Here is a 352-nt window from a genome sequence, read left to right as displayed (position 1 = left end):
GAGTGTCGGTATATGTCGGTTACAGGTCTCCTGGTCCAGAACTCTCCAACTTATACTACTTAGATCTAATAGTAGTAGTAGTAATACAGTGACATAGCATGTCCAGAGGCGCAATGGAGGCTTAAATATATGAAGAAGAAAAACAGAGAACCGAAGTAAGAGTAAGGAAGAGCGCAATCACGGGCAGCCCAAGAGATGGCTGTGTAGACGCTCTTTAAAGGTAGCCAAAGAGATGCTACTACGAACTACCGTGGGCAAGGTGTTCCAAAATAACGCAGAGGATACTCGAAAAGTCTGTCTGTAAAGCTCGGTACGATGCTTGGGTACGATGATATCGCCCCCCCCCCCCCCC

The sequence above is a fragment of the Cephus cinctus genome, unplaced genomic scaffold (assembly GCF_000341935.2).
Source record: "Cephus cinctus unplaced genomic scaffold, Ccin1 Ccin1_scaffold0138, whole genome shotgun sequence".
NCBI lineage: Eukaryota > Metazoa > Arthropoda > Insecta > Hymenoptera > Cephidae > Cephus > Cephus cinctus.
The sequence above is the reverse complement of the archived record's forward strand: the minus strand, read 5'-3'. Positions refer to the sequence as shown.